Below are 19,137 nucleotides of genomic sequence, written 5' to 3' on the forward strand. Positions count from 1 at the left end.
CTGTCTTATGAGGAGAGATTGACTAGTTTAGGAATGTTCTCGCTCGAGTTCGGAAGAATGAGGGGGATCTCATTGAAACTTATAAAATTCTAACGGGACTAGACAGGACCACTCTCGAGGGGCCCTCCTTACAGCCTTAGGAGGATCTCCCATATCGTGGTAGCCTGCTGTATCCTGAACAACATCACGCAGCAGAGGGGTGACATGCTGGAGGAGGAGGATGAATGTCAGGCCTCATCCAATGAGGAGGATGTGAAGGAGGGCCAGAATGGATAGGGCATGGAGCCCGAGGAGCCACAGGAGGCCGCACAATATGTGCATCAGGGCCACCGTATATGGGACAATCTAATCGCCTCAAGTTTCCCCTACTAGGCGGCCTGGCCACCGAAGAACCATACGTCCCATTCTCCCCTTTCTGCACCCTAACCCTAACTCCACCTCTCCCCGCATCTGCACCCCTTCCATGCTTCCCATCTGCTTCACTACTGGGTGCTGGCCCTGGGTTGGCATTATCAGCGGGTCTGGATGGAGGATGGTGAGGACCCACTATGCAATGAGCTCTCCATCGTTTAACGAAGTCTGAATCCTGCCCTCAGTAGCACATACCACCTTCTGCCCAGTTCATCCTTCCGTGCATGCTGGCCATTCCATCTCAGTCCATTGAACCCCTGGGGTCGCAGGGGTGGGGAAGGAGTCCAGTGTAGGGGGCCGGGGTGGGGAACGTGTCTGGAGTGGGGGGCAGGATTTGGTATCAGGCCGGTGGGTGATTCATCGGGTAGGCCCTACCACATGGCGCCCCCACATATCTGGGCCTGTCCCCTGCCGTCTCCGAGGGCGACCACAGGGTAACCTCTGACTGCCCTGGGGCCCCTGGCCCATTTCCATGTCCAACATCCGTGCCCCACACCACAGGCCTCCCACCCCTCTACCCGGCACACCCCTCTGCTCCCGGCCTAGCCCATCTCTCACAGCCTTCAGACAGAGGACCGAGGCAGTCGGGGGAACATAGGTGCAAAATGTTTATTGTGATATGCACAAGTATTGAGCCCTAGCCCCTATCACTAACCTATGTGCTTCATAACTTATTGGCATAAGTTAATGCCAATGTAACTTTAAAAAAAAAAAATTTAGAGTACCCAATTCATTTTTTCCAATTAAGAGGTAAATTAGCGTGGCCAATCTGATGGTTAAGTAATTTGGTTCAACGTTGACTGCAACTGGATGCAGTGAAACTAGAAACAGGCCTCTGACACAGGAGATGGTCCAACACTGTTTTATTGAACTTCCTGATTGCTGTACATCTGCTGTGAGTTGACACTCCATCAATCTAACTGATAACCTCCTACTGGCTTGACCAGACTAACTCTCTACCTCATGGTGATAGTGCTCACTGGCTTGTGCACTCTTACTATCTCAGTAGCTGTGTCCTGTAGAGAGAGAGAGAGCCTCAGAACAAAGAACATAGAACATACAGTGCAGAAGGAGGCCATTTGGCCCATCGAGTCTGCACCAACCCACTTAAGCCCTCACTTCCGCCCGATCCCCGTAACCTAATAACCCCTCCTAACCTTTTTGGACACTAAGGGCAATTTACCATGGCCAATCCACCTAACCTGCACGTCTTTGGACTGTTGGAGGAAACCGGAGCACCCAGAGGAAACCCACGCAGACACGGGGAGAACGTGCAGACTCCGCACAGACAGTGACCCAAGCCGGGAATCGAACCTGGGACCCTGGCGCTGTGAAGCCACAGTGCTAACCACTATGCTACTGTACTGCCCGTGCCCTGTGTGCTTTATAGTGGTGGTGTCCTGTCTGGTGATTGGTTGTTATGTGTCGTGTGTGTTCATTGGTTATCCTGTGTGTCAATCACTGCCTGTCTGCATCTCATTATATGCATGAGTGGATATTATGACACAATCCACCTACCCTGCACATCTTTTGGGTTGTGGGGGCGAAACCCACACAAACACGGGGAGAATGTGCAAACTCCACACGGACAGTGACCCGGGATCGAACCCGGAACCTCAGCGCCGTGAGGCAGCAATGCTAACCACTGCATCACCGTGCTGCCTAATGCCAATTTAACTTGTGTCTACCTTTCTAACCTTATGTGCCTATTACTCCTTCTAACTGGGCCCACAGGGGTGCATCATAAGGGGAGGCGGCCTGACGTGTATCTCCCCCTCCGACCTGGGTCCCCTTTGGCGGCAGTCCTCTGGGATACCCGGGCCCGGATGGGCTCTGCAGTCTTCCAGGCGTCACAGGTTGCATGGTCCCACCCTGTTCTGCCCACAGCCCATCGGATGCGTCAGGGACAGGTGGGGGGATTCAGAGGTGCTGTGGTGGTCCAGTACCACCCCTACGGGAGTCACCGGCATGGGTCCCATCACCTCCTCATCCCTGGGGTGCCCGAAGGCCCCCAGATTACTCATTGGTGACAGCAGTGATGAAAAGTCGGTGTCGACACCGGACATATGCTTCGGGGTGTTGCAGGGTTGCGGTTGGAGGTGAGGGCCCCCAGATGGACACACCTCATCGCCAGGTGATCCTGCAAGACAAAAGAGAAGACACATGGTTAGATCGCAGGTAGGCATGGTGTGAGAGGGGAGGGTAATATAAGTGTCAGAGGGACATTGCTAATTATTGGGGGCTCCGATACCGACAACCACCTCTGTGACTGCCCTCTCCAACAGCACTGACCAGGTCCATTGCCCTCTTCTCTGTGATGGTGAGGGTGTACAGTTCCGGCGGAACCCTTCCAGTCTTCTCCTGCTCCATGCTGCTGTGGGCCGCCTTCTCCGGGGGGGGGGGGGGTGGGGGGGGGGCAGGTAATGCACAGTGTGAGACACTCGGTCACAGGCAGCACAGGGGGTCTGTGGCTAGTGGTTTTGTGTGCAGGGCACCCGCCCATGGTGGACGGTATGAGTGTTGGCATGTTGTACAGGGTGGGGTGTGTGCGGACTGCCGGCAGGTGGGTTTCGATCACCGTCTAAGGGGGGGGGTTTGCTATGACCGTGTGGATCGGGGGTTGGTGCCAGGGACATGGTGGTGGTGGTGAATCACCCTGGTTGCCCTGGGGGTTTGCCCATCGTCACCCAGCACTGCCTACCAGTCCATCTGGTAGGGGCCGCATGCAGGGGCGGTGCTGCTGGGTGTAGGATGGGGATGGTGCCAGGGGCACGGAGCTGGTGACTCACCCTGGCTGGCCTGAGGAGGTTGCACATCCTCACCCAGCACTGTCTACCAGTCCGCCTGATAGGGGCCGCATGCGGGGGTGGGTGGGTGGGGGGGGGGGGGGGGTGCCAGTGGCACAGAGCTGGTGACTCACCCTGGTTGCCCTGAGGAAGTCTTGCAGCTTCTTCCTGCACTGCTACCCGGTCCTGGTGGCAGGCCTACAGTGCTCTCAGTCTCTGCCACCTGCGCCAAGGCATGGTTGATGTCGGCTGGTGACAGCCTCCTTCTCACCCCAGGGAACAGGGTGTCTCGCCTGTCCTTCACCGCATCCAGCAGTGTCTCCACCTCTACATCGGTGAGCGCCAATGCCGCTCTTTGGGGTTGCATCTTCTTGGCTGGAATGAGTGTGTGTGGAGAGTGGAGTGTTTATATATGGCTGCAGCTTGTCAGGATCTCCAGTGCCAATCCCAACCCCGGCAAATTACACGCCGGCATATGTTGGAATTGCTCTAGTTCCACGTGACGCGGCTGCTGGTCCATTAGCATGTCCTGAATGGCTCCAGAACCGGTGCCACCAATAAGTACCCGTGATTCAGTACCAGCGTAGAAACACAATGCTATAAAATGGCACCCGGGTTAAATTAGGGGCCTCAGCGGGGAACGTGCAAGTGATTCCACCCACAATGGGCTGGATTTACATTGCAACATCGCACAAGATAGCGTTAACTCTCGTGAGGCATTGCAAGACGGGTAGATCCCGGGAGCAGGATCTCACGGCTTCTATTGGCCACGCTGCACCGCGCAACCTATGTTTCGGGCATAATGTGGCCATTCGATCGCGTCCTTAGTCTTTGAAATAGAGAATTATGTCATAATATCCACTCATGTATATAATGAGATGCAGACAGGCAGTGATTGACACACAGGATGACCAGTAAGCACACAACACAGTGCAGCCAATCACCAGACAGGACACTACCACTATAAAGCCAGAGGTCACTAGGTTTCCTGCTCTCTCGGGACCCAGCCACTGAGACGATCAGAGTCCACGAGCTAGCAAGTGCAAACACCATGCGGTAACTAGTAATTCTGGTCAGGCTACTACAAGGCCTCCAGTCAGTTCAGTATAGTGTCGACCCACAGCTGAATATGTATATCAGTTCTATCATTGAATAAAACAGTGTTGGATCTTCTCCAGTGTTAGACGTCTGTTTCTCGCTTTCCTGCATCGATTGCAGTCCACATTGAACCTACCTGCCTAACACATCATGGTACCGGAGTGATACTGATCTTGATGGACCTATCTCGAGTGAATCAGCATTGACCAGCAAGCAGCCATCCGGTGAAATTGAAAACATCCAGCCTCCTCCGCATCTCCGGCACCCTCGGCGCTAATTGGAAAATCTTCATGCAAAAGTTCCTCTTGTACATCGTGGCCTGCGACCTCGAAGCAGCATTGGATGTCAGGAAGATCGCGCTATTTCTCTCCACCGCGGGGGACCACGCCATCCACATCTACAACTCCCTTACGTTCGCTGACGGCGAAGACAAAACAAAATTCAAAACAGTCCTGCTGAAGTTTGACAGCCACTGCGGCATTGAGGTGAATGAGAGCTTTGAACGGTACGTTTTCCAGCAGAGGCTTCAGGGTAAGGATGAACCTTTTCAGTCCTTCGTCATCCATCTCCGCATCGTAGCGCAGTCATGTAACTATGACTCGACGACTGATTCCATGATCCGGGATCAGATCGTTTTCGGGCTCTACTCCGACTCCCTTCGGCAGCAGCTCCTGAAAGTCAAACAGTTGACCCTCTCTGTTGCTATCGAAACGTGCGTTGTCCATGAGCATGCTAAGAATCGTTACTCCCACATCAGGGCGGCAGAAACTGCAAAGCTGGCCTCCCACAAGGCGAAACGGGTGCAGGCCATTGCACAAATGCAGGGCCTGAGCATCGAGGAGAGTGGCCGTTTTGCACGCTTTTCCCGGGTCCCTGCGCATGCACGCCACGACCGAGTGGACGACGAGCCCGACATTCCGACTGCGCATGTGCGTACGTCGACCGACCGCACTGTGCATGCGCGATGGCGCACGGGACGCGCTGACGTCGGCGTCATGACGTGTCCGAATTGTGGCTCCGCCGATTTAAAGCGGCAATGTCCGGCAAAAGGATGCCGGTGTCTACAGTGTGGCAAGCTTGGCCACTACGCAGCCGTTTGCAGATCTGCTCCACTGCTCAGCAGCCAACGATCCCACCTGCGGCGCAGAAGTGTCCGCTCAATACAACAAGGAATGCCAGATTCTGATCCCGACAGCCCAACCGACCCTGATGCTGAGTGCCTCGAGTCCCCATAGAGGGTGGGCATCATAACTGCACATGCGCTGCCTTCCACCACAACGGCAAAACACCTCTCGATCCTCAGTGTGGATCCCGACGACGAGTAGTGTGCTGTCCTCACATTTAACAAGGTTCGCATCTGATTTAAACTGGACACCGGCACATCAGCGAACCTCATCTCAAAATCCAACCTCGATACCATCCGCACCAGACCAAGCATTCTTCCACCGGCCTGCCAGCTCCTTGACTATAATGAAATGAAATGAAATGAAAATCGCTTATTGTCACAAGTAGGCTTCAATGAAGTTACTGTGAAAAGCCCCTAGTCGCTACATTCCAGCACCTGTTCGGGGAGGCTGTTACGGCAATGCCGTAGCTGCCAATGGCTCCTGTCGAGTAGGGGTATCCAACAAGGCGATCAAGGCAACGCTGCGGTTTGAAATCGTTGGGCCTGACAGAGCGTCCCTGCTCGGTGCTCGAGTCTGCAAGCTCCTGAACCTGGTTCAGCGAGTCCACACCATGCCATCATCACCGGTGACGGCCTCACCTGATGGAAACTTGCAAGCTGACATAAATGACATTATCACGCAGTACCACAGAGTATTCGATGGAATGGGCACGCTCCCATACCGATATAAAATCCTGCTCAAGCGAACGCCACCCCTGTAATTCATGCATCACGCCGGGTGACGGCATCCCTCAAGGATCGTCTGAAGAAGCAATTACAGGACCTCCAAGACCAGGGGATCATCTAAAGGTCACAGAGCCAACAGACTGGGTCAGCTCCATGGTCTGCGTAAAGAAGCCGTCAGGGGAGCTTCGCATTTGCATTGACCCTAAGGATCTAAACCGCAACATCATGCGGAAGCATTACCCGATACCAAAACGTGAAGAGTTGACCAGTGAGATGGCTCATGCCAAATTCTTTACTAAGCTGGACACCTCCAAGGGTTTTTGGCAAATACAGCTGGACGCATCCAGTCTCAAGCTGTGCACGTTCAATACCCCGTTCGGTCGCTACTGCTACAACTGGGTGCATTTTGGGATCATATCTGCCTCCGAAGTATTTCACCGCATCATGGAGCAGATGATGGAGGGCATCGAGGGGGTGCGAGTATACGTTGACGATGTAATTATCTGGTCCACAACGCCCCCAGGAACACATCGCTCGCCTCAAGAAAGTATTCCAGAGAATTCGTGAACATGGTCTCCAGCTCAACAGGGCCAAGTGCTCATTTGGTCAATCGGATATTAAGTTCCTGGGTGACCACATCTCGCAGCAGGGCGTGCGGCCAGATGCCGACAAGGTCTCGGCGATCAACGCCATAAAGACCCCGGAGGACCTCCGCTTCCTCGGGATGGTCAACTTGCTCGGGAAATTCATCCCCAATATGGCATCCCACACCACGGCCCTCCGCCATCTCGTCAAGAAGTCGACGGAATTCCAGTGGCTGCCCACGCATGAAGAGGAATGGCGTGAGCAGAAAGCAAAGCTCACCACAGCCCCGGTTCTAGCGTTCTTCGACCCAACCAAGGAAACCAAGATATCGACTGATGCAACCAGGATGGCATTGAGGCGGTGCTCCTTCAGCGAGATGACTCCTCGTCCTGGGCTCCAGTGGCGTATGCCTCCAGGGTCATGACGCCCACTGAGCAACGGTACGCTCAGATTGAGAAGGAATGTCTGGGCCTCCTGACAGTGATAGTGAAGTTTCCCGACTAAGTTTATGGCCTGCCAAAATCCACGGTAGATATGGCCCACAGGTTTCTAGTCCATATAATCCAAAAGGATTTCAATGACATGACTCCTCAGTTACAGCGAATTCTTCTTAAGCTACGCTGCTACGACTTCGAACTTGTCTACACGCCAGGCAAAGAGCTGATATTGCAGATGCCCTATCCAGATTCATTACCACACCGTGTGAACAAAGTGACTTCATCTGCCACATAGAAACACAAGTGCAGTTGTGTGCCACCAACCTTCCGGCCTCTGATGAACGGGTGATCCAAATTCGTGAGGAGATGGCCAAGGATCCTCTGCCGTAGCGTGTGATGCAGCACCTTACCAATGGCTGGCAGAAGGGACAATGACCCCAGTTCTATAAAGTAAAAGACAACCTGACGGTGGTGGAGGGAATGCTTCTGAAACTCAACAGGATCGTAATTCCTCAGAGCTGGGCCAACACCATGAGGGTCACGTTGGGGTCAAGAAATGCCGACGCAGAGCTCTTGAGGCGGTCTATTGGCCGGGCATCAGCCAGGACATTGCTGACACAGTCCTCAACTGCCCTACCTGTCAGAGGTTTCAACCAGCTCAACCCAAGGAAACGCTGCAACAGCACGAGATCGTGACCTCTCCGTGGTCCAAAGTAGGTGTAGACCTTTTCCACATCAAGGGGCGTGACTATGTACTCCTGGTCGACTACTTCTCCAGTTACCCAGAAGTGGTGAAACTGTCCGACCTCACGTCGAAGGAGGTAATCAAAGCCTGCAAAGAAACGTTTGCTAGGCATGGGATTCCGCTCACAGTAATGAGCGACAATGGTCCTTGCTTTTACAGCCAGGAATGGTCTGATTTTGCACAGTCCCCACTACCCGGAGTCAAACGGGAAGGTCGTGAAAGGGGTCCATATTGTAAAGCGGTTGTTGTGCAAAGCTGCAACTCAGGCTCCGACTTCAACCTGGCGATGCTGGCATACAGGGCAACCCCACTGTCCACTGGGTTGTCTCCAACGCAGATGCTCATGAATCGCACTCTGAGGACCACAGTTCCAGCCATCCATGTTCCAGATCTTGACCACCTCACGGTCTTACAGAAAATGCAGCAGTCATGGGCCCAACAGAAGGCCACATACGATGCTCATGCCACGGATCTACCCAAGCTGGCACCAACTGATCATGTTCATGTCCAGTTGCCTGAGGGTGGCTGGTCAGCCACAGCTGTTGTGATCAAACAAGTGGCCCCAAGACCGTTCCTTGTGTGCATGGCTGATGGCTCCCTGCTACGGCGCAACAGACGGGCACTGTGAAGAGTTCTACGCCCGCTACCTGAGCAAAGTGCCCCGCCGCCCACGATGCTTCCTCCGGACGTACCCTGCCACGTGGCTACCGATCTACCAGCAATCCTGTCAGCCCATGCGATCACTGCGATGGCAGCGACCCCGCTTATTCACGTGCAAGCGGCTCCTGATCCATCTCTGCGGCGATCGACAAGAATTCGTCGCCCACCACAAAGACTGAATCTGTAGACTGAACTTTTGTACATTTCGTGACTTCATCGAAGTAACCTCTGTAAATATTGTTTAGTTTGCCATGTATCTGCACTATCGACACCTTCCTATGTATATAAGTTAATTTAGACACCTTTTGTATATAGTCAGGCAGATATATATATATATATATATATATACGTACGCACACCTTAGTATTTATTTATCTAAAACAAACAAAAGGAGGGGAGATGTCATAATATCCACTCATGTATATAATGAGATGAAGACAGGCAATGATTGGCACACAGGATGACCAATAAGCACACAACACAGTGCAGCCAATCACCAGACAGGACACTACCACTATAAAGCCTGAGGGCACTAGGTTTCCCGCTCTCTCTGGCCCCAGCCACTGAGACAGTCAGAGTCCATGAGCTAGCACAGTGCAAACACCATGCGGTAGCTAGTAAGTCTGGTCAGGCTACTACAAGGTCTCCAGACAGTTCAGTATAGTGTCGACCCACAGCTGAATATGTATATCAGTTCTATCGTTGAATAAAACAGTGTTGGATCTTCTCCAATGTTAGACGTCTGTTTATAGCTTCCCTGCATCGAGTGCAGTCCACATCGAACCTACCTGCCTAACACATCAAATCCCACCTTACATGTTTCAATGGGATCACCTCTCATTCTTCCAAATTCCAATGAGTAGAATCCAAACCTGTTTAACCTTTGCCCATAAGACAATCCCTCCATATTGGGGATCATCCTCGTAATCCTTATCTGAATCTCCTCCAATGCAATAATATCTTTCCTCAAATAAGGGAACTCAAAACTGCTCACAGTATTCCAGATGTGGTCTCACCAGTACCTTGTACAGTTGCAGCAAGACTTCCCGATTCTTATACCCCAAAGCCCTTGAAATAAGGGCCAACATTCCATTAGCCTTTCTGATTACCTTTGGACTATTTTTTGGGCCCGTCTTCTAATGGAGGGTCCTTTCACTCATGCAATGCAACAGTTTTCACAGGGAGCAGTGATAGAATCAACTTAGAAGCTGCGCTTCATCCGTTACAGCACTAGCTGTAAAGTGACACTACAGTAGCACTTAGCGATAAGTAGAAAGTTTAAAGCACCCAAAACCACTTTGAGAAGCTATGAAGAGAAGGTATGTCTGCAAGGTAAGCAAGTGAGGTGAATAGAGTGGCAGGTAGGTAGTTTTTTTTTATAAATATTTTATTGAAAATTTTTGGTCAACCAACACAGTACATTGTGCATCCTTTACACAATATTATAACAACACAAATAACAATGACCTATTTTATAAACAAAAAATGAATAAATAATAAATAACAAAAATGAAAACTAACCCTAATTGGCAACTGCCTTATCACAAGTAACACTCTCCAAAAATATAATTTAACAGTCCAATATATAATTATCTGTCGCAACGACCTATACATATTATACAGTATATATTAACAACCCTGATAGTCCTTCTGGTTCCTCTCCCCCCCCCCCCTCCCCCCCCACCTCCCCCCCCCCCCCCCCCCCCCCCCCCCGATCCTGGGCTGCTGCTGCTGCCTTCTTTTTTCCATTCCATCTATCTTTCTGCGAGGCATTCGACGAACGGTTGCCACCGCCTGGTGAACCCCCTTAGAACAAACTTAATCCGCTCTAGCTTTATAAACCCTGCCATGTCATTTATCCAGGTCTCCACCCCCGGAGGCTTGGCTTCTTTCCATATTAACAATATCCTGCGCCGGGCTACTAGGGACGCAAAGGCCAAAACTTCGGCCTCTCTCGCCTCCTGCACTCCCAGCTCTTGTGCAACCCCAAATATAGCCAACCCCCAGCTTGGTTCGACCCGGACCCCCACTACTTTTGAAAGCACCTTTGTCACCCCCATCCAAAACCCCTGTAGTGCCGGGCATGACCAAAACATATGGGTATGATTCGCTGGGCTTCTCGAGCACCTCGCACACCTATCCTCCACCCCAAAAAATTTACTGAGCCGTGCTCCAGTCATATGCGCCCTGTGTAATACCTTAAACTGAATCAGGCTTAGCCTGGCACACGAGGACGACGAGTTTACCCTGCTTAGGGCATCTGCCCACAGCCCCTCCTCGATCTCCTCCCCCAGCTCTTCTTCCCATTTCCCTTTTAGTTCATCTACCATAGTCTCCCCTTCGTCCCTCATTTCCCTATATATATCTGACACCTTACCATCCCCCACCCATGTCTTTGAGATCACTCTGTCCTGCACCTCTTGTGTCGGGAGCTGCGGGAATTCCCTCACCTGTTGCCTCGCAAAAGCCCTCAGTTGCATATACCTGAATGCATTCCCTTGGGGCAACCCATATTTCTCGGTCAGCGCTCCCAGACTCGCGAACTTCCCATCCACAAACAGATCTTTCAGTTGCGCTATTCCCGCTCTTTGCCACATTCCATATCCCCCATCCATTCCCCCGGGGCAAACCTATGGTTGTTTCTTATCGGGGACCCCCCCAAGGCTCCAGTCTTTCCCCTATGCCGTCTCCAATGTCCCCAAATCTTCAGTGTAGCCACCACCACCGGGCTTGTGGTGTAGTTCCTCGGTGAGAACGGCAATGGGGCTGTCACCATAGCCTGTAGGCTAGTCCCCCTAAAGGACGCCCTCTCTAATCTCTTCCACGCCGCTCCCTCCTCCTCTCCCATCCACTTACTCACCATTGAAATATTAGCGGCCCAATAATACTCACTTAGGCTCGGTAGTGCCAGCCCCCCCCTATCCCTGCTACGCTGTAAGAATCCCTTCCTCACTCTCGGGGTCTTCCCGGCCCACACAAAACCCATGATGCTCTTTTCAATCCTTTTAAAAAGAGCCTTCGTGATCACCACCGGGAGGCACTGAAACACAAAGAGGAATCTCGGGAGGACCACCATCTTAACCGCCTGCACCCTCCCTGCCAGTGACAGGGATACCATATCCCATCTCTTGAAATCCTCCTCCATTTGTTCCACCAACCGCGTTAAATTTAACCTATGCAATGTGCCCCAATTCTTGGCTATCTGGATCCCCAGGTAACGAAAGTCCCTTGTTACCTTCCTCAACGGTAGGTCCTCTATTTCTCTACTCTGCTCCCCTGGATGCACCACAAACAACTCACTTTTCCCCATGTTCAATTTATACCCTGAAAAATCCCCAAACTCCCCAAGTATCCGCATTATTTCTGGCATCCCCTCCGCTGGGTCTGCCACGTATAGTAGCAAATCGTCCGCATACAAAGATACCCGGTGTTCTTCTCCTCCTCTAAGTACTCCCCTCCACTTCTTGGAACCCCTCAACGCTATCGCCAGGGGCTCAATCGCCAGTGCAAACAATAATGGGGACAGAGGGCATCCCTGCCTTGTCCCTCTATGGAGCCGAAAATATGCAGATCCCCGTCCATTCGTGACCACACTCGCCATCGGGGCCCTATACAAAAGCTGCACCCATCTAACATACCCCTCTCCAAAACCAAATCTCCTCAACACCTCCCACAAATACTCCCACTCCACTCTATCAAATGCTTTCTCGGCATCCATCGCCACTACTATCTCCGTTTCCCCCTCTGGTGGGGCCATCATCATTACCCCTAACAGCCTCCATATATTCGTGTTCAGCTGTCTCCCCTTCACAAACCCAGTTTGGTCCTCGTGGACCACCCCCGGGACACATTCCTCTATTCTCATTGCCATTACCTTGGCCTGGATCGTGGCATCTACATTTAGGAGGGAAATAGGTCTATAGGACCCGCATTGTAGCGGGTCCTTTTCCTTCTTTAAGAGAAGCGATATTGTTGCTTCAGACATAGTCGGGGGCAGTTGTTCCCTTCCCTTTGCCTCATTAAAGGTCCTCGTCAATACCGGGGCGAGCAAGTCCACATATTTTCTATAGTATTCGACTGGGAATCCATCCGGTCCCGGGGCCTTTCCCGCCTGCATGCTCCTAATTCCTTTCACCACTTCTTCTACCTCGATCTGTGCTCCCAGTCCCACCCTTTCCTGCTCTTCCACCTTGGGAAATTCCAGCCGATCCAAGAAGCCCATCATTCTCTCCCTCCCATCCGGGGGTTGAGCTTCATATAATTTTTTGTAAAATGTCTTGAACACTCCATTCACTCTCTCCGCTCCCCGCTCCATCTCTCCTTCCTCATCCCTCACTCCCCCTATTTCGTTCGCTGCTCCCCTTTTCCTCAATTGGTGTGCCAGCAACCTGCTCGCCTTCTACCCATATTCGTACTGTATACCCTGTGCCTTCCTCCATTGTGCCTCTGCAGTGCCCGTAGTCAGCAAGTCAAATTCTACATGTAGCCTTTGCCTTTCCCTGTACAGTCCCTCCTCCGGTGTCTGTCCACCCTCAAAAGTTCTTGCAGCAACCGCTCCCGTTCCTTACTCTCCTGCTTCCCTTTATGTGCCCTTATTGATATCAGCTCCCCTCTAACCACCGCCTTCAGCGCCTCCCAGACCACTCCCACCTGGACCTCCCCATTATCATTGAGTTCCAAGTACTTTTCAATGCACCCCCTCACCCTTAGACACACCCCCTCATCTGCCATTAGTCCCATGTCCATTCTCCAGGGTGGGCGCCATCCTGTTTCCTCCCCTATCACCAAGTCTACCCAGTGTGGAGCGTGATCCGAAATGGCTATAGCCGTATACTCCGTTCCCCTCACCTTCGGGATCAACGCCCTTCCCAGCACAAAAAAGCCTATTCGCGAGTAGACTTTATGGACATAGGAGAAAAACGAGAACTCCTTACTCCTAGGTCTGCTAAATCTCCACGGGTCTACACCTCCCATCTGCTCCATAAAATCTTTAAGTACCTTGGCTGCTGCCGGCCTCCTTCCAGTCCTGGACTTCCACCTATCCAGCCCTGGTTCCAACACCGTATTAAAATCTCCCCCCATTATCAGCTTTCCCATCTCTAGGTCCGGAATGTGTCCTAGCATCCGCCTCATAAAATTGGCATCATCCCAGTTCGGGGCATATACGTTTACCAAAACCACCGTCTCCCCCTGTAGTTTGCCACTCACCATCACGTATCTGCCCCCGTTATCCGCCACTATAGTCTTTGCCTCGAACATTACCCGCTTCCCCACTAATATAGCCACACCCCTGTTTTTCGCATCTAGCCCCGAATGGAACACCTGCCCCACCCATCCTTCGCGTAGCCTAACCTGGTCTATCAGTTTCAGGTGTGTTTCCTGTAACATAACCACATCTGCCTTAAGTTTCTTAAGGTGTGCAAGTACCCATGCCCTCTTTATCGGCCCGTTCAGCCCTCTCATGTTCCACGTGATCAGCCGGGTTGGGGGGCTTCCTACCCCCCCCCCCCCCCCCCTTGTCGATTAGCCATCCCCTTTTTCCAGCTCCTCACCCGGTTCCCACGCAGTTGTATCTCCCCCAGGCGGTGCCTCCCCGCCCATCCCCTCCCATACCAGCTCCCCCCTCTCCCCAGCAGCAGCAACCCAGTAATTCCCCCCTCCCACCCACCCCGCTAGATCCCCGCTAGCGTAATTACTCCCCCCATGTTGCTCCCAGAAGTCAGCAAACTCTGGCCGACCTCGGCTTCCCCCCGTGACCTCGGCTCGCACCGTGCGACGCCCCCTCCTTCCTGCTTCTCTATTCCCGCCATGATTATCATAGCGCGGGAACCAAGCCCGCGCTTCTCCCTTGGCCCCGCCCCCAATGGCCAACGCCCCATCTCCTCCACCTCCCCTCCTCCCCCCATCACCACCTGTGGAAGAGAGAAAAGTTACCACATCGCAGGATTAGTACATAAAACTCCTCTTCCCCCCCTTTTTAACCCCCCTCTTCGCCCCCCACATTCGCCCCACCACTTTGTTCAAACGTTCTTTTTAATAACCCGCTCATTCCAGTTTTTCTTCCACAATAAAAGTCCACGCTTCATCCGCCGTCTCAAAGTAGTGGTGCCTCCCTCGATACGTGACCCACAGTCTTGCCGGTTGCATCATTCCAAATGTTATCTTCTTTTTATGAAGCACCGCCTTGGCCCGATTAAAGCTCGCCCTCCTTCTCGCCACCTCCGCACTCCAGTCTTGATAAACGCAGATCACCGCGTTCTCCCATTTACTGCTCCGAGTTTTCTTTGCCCATCTAAGGACCATTTCTCTATCCTTAAAACGGAGGAATCTCACCACTATGGCTCTGGGAATTTCTCCTGCTCTCGGTCCTCGCGCCATCACTCGGTATGCTCCCTCCATCTCCAACGGACCCGCCGGGGCCTCCGCTCCCATTAACGAGTGCAGCATCGTGCTCACATATGCCCCGACGTCCGCTCCCTCCGCACCTTCAGGAAGACCAAGAATCCTCAGGTTGTTGCTCCTTGCGTTGTTCTCCAGTGTCTCCAACCTTTCCACACATCGTTTCTGATGTGCCTCATGTGTCTCCGTCTTCACCACCAGGCCCTGTATGTCGTCCTCATTCTCGGCTGCCTTTGCCTTCACGACCCGAAGCTCCCGCTCCTGGGTCTTTTGTTCCTCCTTTAGCCCTTCGATCGCCTGTAGTAGCGGGGCCAACAGCTCTTTCTTCATTTCCTTTTTGAGCTCTTCCACACAGCATTTCAAGAACTCTTGTTGTTCAGGGCCCCATGTTAAACTGCCACCTTCCAACGCCATCTTGGTTTTTGCTTGCCTTCCTTGCCGCTGTTCTAAAGGATCCACGGCAATCCGGCAACTTTCTGCTCCTTTTTTCATCCGTATCCAGGGGGGATTCCCCTCTGGTTTACCGCACAGTGTATTTAGCCGTCAAAATTGCCGTTGGGGCTCCTATCAAGAGCCCAAAAGTCCGTTTCACCGGGAGCTGCCGAAACGTGCGACTCAGCTGGTCATCGCCGCACCCGGAAGTCGGCAGGTAGGTAGTTGAGGGGCTAGGGTGACAGGTGGGTGGGTGAGGAGGTAGGGTGACCAGTAGCCGGGTGAGAGGTCTGGTGGCAGGTGGGTGGATGACAGGGGTCAGCTGGGTCAGGGGTTGGGGGTCACAAGGCTGCTGATGGGGGAGTAGATAACTGTAGATAGTGCTGATGGGAGAGTAGATCGGAGTAGTTGGGTGGTCAAGGGTGTCGGAGGAGGAACGAGAATAGCGGGGGGGGGCAGAGATAATTGGGTGGTTGGGCAGGGTAGTGGGTGTGAAGGATAGTCAGGTGGTCTGGGAGCAGTTGGAGGGTCAGGGGTTAGTTGATTGATCAGGGGCTAGTCGGGTCAGGGAAATAGGTGGTCAGGAGTACATTTGTTTTTTCAGGGGGGGTGTGTGGTCAGGGGTCCAGTCCAGAGTCGGATTTCATTAATACAGTTATCCAGCAGTTTGAACGGATTTTAATCGGGGCGGCATGGTGGAACAGTGGTTAGCACTGCTGCCTCACGGTTCCGAGGACCCAGGTCCGATTCTGGCCCGGGGCCACTGTCTGTGTGAAATTTGCACATTCTCACTGTGTATGCGTGGGTCTCACCCCCACAACCAAAGAATGTGCAGGGTAGGTAGATTGGCCATGCTAAATTGCCCTTAACTAGAAAAAAAAGAATTGGGTACTCTAAATTTATATTTAAAGTAAGACTGGTTTTAATCCTTCTAACGTTTCCTGGGTAACTATCCTGGCAAGTGAGTCAGAACCAACGGATGCCTCTGACTCCCAACTGAGTTGGAAACATTTCCGGAATGTTCCGCAAGCAAAGGAATTGTCCATCAAAGAAGTCCAAAATTCACGGGCAATTCCCTCATAGTCAGTGCGTCTGAGGGATCCCCCATTGGTCTTTGGGGCACACCCCCAGGTTAACAACCATCCAGAGATAGACAGTTCTGGGCTGAAATGAATATTAAAAAATATCCTCAATGTAACTGCACGCTGGTTAGATTTTTAGAATGCAAAATTATTTTACGGTTTTACATGCTGCAGCTAACTGATCAGACTCTTGAAATTGACCCTCAAAGTGCACATTAATATTCATTCCGAAGTAATTCAGACATTTCAGTATGTATATTTGATTTTATATTGATGGACAAGATGAAACTGTAAAAAGTTGAAGGAATGTATAATAATTTATGCAGTGGAATATGTATGGTTTATATTCCGGTATCTCATAGATATTCAGTGTAGTTGCAGTGCAACCAATTGCAAGATCAGGGGTGAAACTGCAGGAATCCTGTATATTAGCCCTCACAGGCTCTAGTTTGATGTGAGCAAATTGCTCCATCTAGAGTTTAATGAACTTTTACGTAGAGGCCTGATAGTGAATACTTTTTTCTCATTTTAGTGGAATAATTTAGCATTAGAGTAATTCTCGGTAGAAATGTATCGTTCTGGGTCATGTTGTCTCTACCTAGTTTTTCTCCAAAGTTTAACCTTTTTTTGCCCATAAAATCAATCCTTCCCCAACCCTGGACACCACCTCCATCACCCCAGTCTATTAGTGTCAAGAGGCTCAGTACTTGACCTAAATGATCACGGGTGTTTTGAGCTCAAATGTGTTATGCATGTAATCGTGCGACACCCACATTTCCTTATTTTAATTGGGCCCATTTGGCAATCTCTGTGGTGAAATGAGTTTAAGATGATTACAATCTTTCTGGCATCAGATTAAAGTTGCAGGCATGATTTTTTTGTTGTTGCAGTTATGCTGGTCCAAAACTGTAAATTTCAGCCCAGGAGATAAAAGGCATCGGTAATTTTTCTGGTGTTTACTTTAATTTTTTTTTTGTGTGTGAGCCTTTTTAATTGATCCTCACCAAGAAAATAACAGTATGACTTGACAAAGTCAATATATACAGAATCGTGTTTTGACAAACTTATTAGAATTTTTTGAGAGCATATAAACAGAAACCAGGAGAAGCAGATGTGGTATAATTGGAGATGTGGAGCAAAGCATGGAAACTGGGCCCCTTGTGGCCCCAGGCTAAAGCTTCAGCACCTAGAAACACATTGGTACTCGCGATCCAACTCCCAGCTATCAGCAAATAACTTTGTGGATATGCCTTGTGGATACTTTGTTAGCTGTGGACTAAGGAATAAAGCCTGACAAAATAATCTGGAGTGGAGCCCATAGGCGGATTAATGTCTAAATATGCCACCCTTTCAGCAAATCCTGCAATCAAGTCAGTAACTAGGGGCGAACTTCTCCCCCAACGGCACGATGTCCGCCGACTGGCGCCAAAAACGGCGCCAATCAGACGGGCATCGCGCCGGCCCAAAGGAGCGGAATGCTCTGCACCTTTGGGGGCCGAGCCCCAACATTGAGGGGCTAGGCCGGCGCCGGAGGGATTTCCGCCCCGCCAGCTGGCGGAAATGGCGTTTGGTGCCCTGCCAGCTGGCGGAAATGGCGTTTGGTGCCCCGCCAGCTGGCGCGGAAATGCGGCGCATGCGGGGGAGCGTCAGCGGCCGCCGACAGTTCCCCACGCATGCGCAGTGGGGAGAGTCTCTTCCGCCTCCGCCATGGTGGAGGCCGTGGCGGAGGCGGAAGGGAAAGAGTGCCCCGAAAGGTGGGCCCCGATCGCGGGCCAGGCCACCGTGGGGGCACCCCCTGGGGTCAGATCGCCCCGTGCCCCCCCAACACCCCGGAGCCCGCCCACGCCGCCTGGTCCTGCCGGTAAATACCAGCTTTGATTTACGCTGGCGGGACAGGCAATTTCTGGGCGGGACTTCAGCCCATCCGGGCCGGAGAATTGAGCGGGGGGTCCCGCCAACCGGCGCGGCCCGATTCCCGCCCCGCCCAATCTCCGGTACCGGAGACTTCGGCGGGGGCGGGATTCACGGCGGCCAACGGCCATCTCCGACCCAGCGGGGGGTCGGAGAATGACGCCCATAGTCTTTTTCATTTTGTTGGACTCAACTGAGGATATGAAGAGGCTTAAGCTGTCATTTGGGCAGCCCAGGGTCTCCACAATTATTGCCTCAGAGAGGACACTCTAATTTTGCTGCAGTGTTAATGCAACATGGGGGTCAAGGGGGCGATGTTGAGCACGCACTCTCCGTCCATGGGAAACTCAGCATGAGCTCAAAATCCTGAGGGAATTCAAAAACACGATTCTTTCCAGTGTGATTGGGATTTACAATTTTCAGTGAGCTTGGTCCTCCAGAGCTTTTACTGCTCAGAGAGGATGTGTGGGGGAGGAGGGGGGGGGAAACAGATAAGTTCAACTTTGGGCCAGGACTAAGGGAGAGTCACTCAGTCTCAGGGAGAGAGGCCGCTAGCAGGCTTTACTTCCATTCACTTCGGGGCATCCCTTGCTTTAAGGGGGTCCAGATGCTGGTATGCTGGCATCATTTCCTGTGTCCTCCTTGCTGGATTTCTCCTCAAATCACCGCTGAGGAAGTGCCTTTTCTTATTGGGAGTGGGTGGGAGGAGGTGAATGCAAAGAGTCAGCATTGGGGGCAA

General features: G+C 52.1%; 1 protein-coding gene across 5 annotated transcripts in view; it reads left to right on the plus strand.

Moving 5' to 3' along the window:
* The window catches only part of LOC140425249 (RNA-binding motif, single-stranded-interacting protein 3), a 2,012,293-nt gene that overhangs the window by 429,370 nt on the left and 1,563,786 nt on the right, over positions 1 to 19,137 (plus strand). The window lies entirely within an intron of this gene.

This window comes from Scyliorhinus torazame, chromosome 6 (assembly GCF_047496885.1).
Source record: "Scyliorhinus torazame isolate Kashiwa2021f chromosome 6, sScyTor2.1, whole genome shotgun sequence".
NCBI lineage: Eukaryota > Metazoa > Chordata > Chondrichthyes > Carcharhiniformes > Scyliorhinidae > Scyliorhinus > Scyliorhinus torazame.